We start from the raw sequence: 1,247 nt of genomic DNA on the forward strand, positions 1-1,247 counted from the left end.
TGAGCCTTACAAGCTAAAGCAGGGAACTGGCTAAGGCAGTTGCACCCTGGTCCAACCATCAGAAAGCAAGAGACCCAAGAACTAGAAAGGCAAGGCTTATAGAACCATTTATCCCGCAGCCCTTCAATTAACCCCACATGTGTTTATCGGCCAGCTTGGCACAATAAACTAACTACCTCAGGACATTTTGGCATTAATTGCATATTTTATTTTGTTTTTAAAAGATCTCAATGCCTTGAAGGCCCATAGCACATTAAACAGAAATTAAGTGGGCATTATGCAACACAATCCCATGCTGTTCTCTGATAGCAGGTACGTGCCAGGGGCAGGCTGGCAGATGCAGGAGAGAAGAGCTGAGGGTGGCACTGGAGGAGGGCACTGGAGGAGCCGATCCTTCCGCTGTCCCACCAGGAGGAGCGAGGAATTGAGGAGAGGCTGTCAGGGCGCCCTTCCTGGGCCCATGTCGCCCACGGACCCTTCTGCTCTGATGAGGTGTGTCAATGACTTGGTAACACTGTGACTCTTCACCCTCCTCGGTGACAGGAGGCGAAGGATGGCAGGCTGCTTCTCTCAGGTGGCTTCCCGAGCTGCCTTTTTTAGCCCATCTCATCTTCTCCTGGCTTTATTCCGTTTTCTGCAAGCTATTCTATCTGGCTTACTTATCTCTTTTTATCCCTCAGAACCATCTCCAGGAATTCCATTGACTAGCAGAGATATTTTTCTGTCCAACAACAAAGCTGAGGAGCTGCAGGACCCTCCTCAGGCCCCTGGTCCTTCTGAGCCCCGTGAACCCTCTGCCTGGCTTGTTAACCTGCGTGGACTCCGCAGACGAGACCTCTTTTCCCCGGGCCTTTTCATTTCTGGTCACTAGGCTTTCTTTCCTTAATGACTTTTGGAACCGCAAGAAGCCAACCTAGTTTTCAAGGGTTGGTGAGGAGGTATTCTGTGAGGAGAACCCCATCATTTTGATTCTTGCAGTAATGTGGAGCTACGTCTGCCCCGAGTCCTGAGGACCTCACGTGTATCAGAGTGGAAGTGTGCTCCACTGCGTGTTTAATGCCTGATGCTTACCAGGTAGGTCAGCAGGCCTTTCTGCTGAGGCACCTCTAGCCGGACACCGACCCCCAACCTTTCAGTCGGGAGCAGAGCATGTGCACCACCCAGGGACTCCAAACCCGGGTTGTCAGACAGTTCCTTGCTTTCTTTTTTTTTTTATCGTTTTATTGGGGTTCATACAACTTTTATCA

This window comes from Echinops telfairi, unplaced genomic scaffold (assembly GCF_000313985.2).
Source record: "Echinops telfairi isolate 266 unplaced genomic scaffold, ASM31398v2 ScPeMD7_7469;HRSCAF=8507_1, whole genome shotgun sequence".
NCBI classification, from domain to species: domain Eukaryota; kingdom Metazoa; phylum Chordata; class Mammalia; order Afrosoricida; family Tenrecidae; genus Echinops; species Echinops telfairi.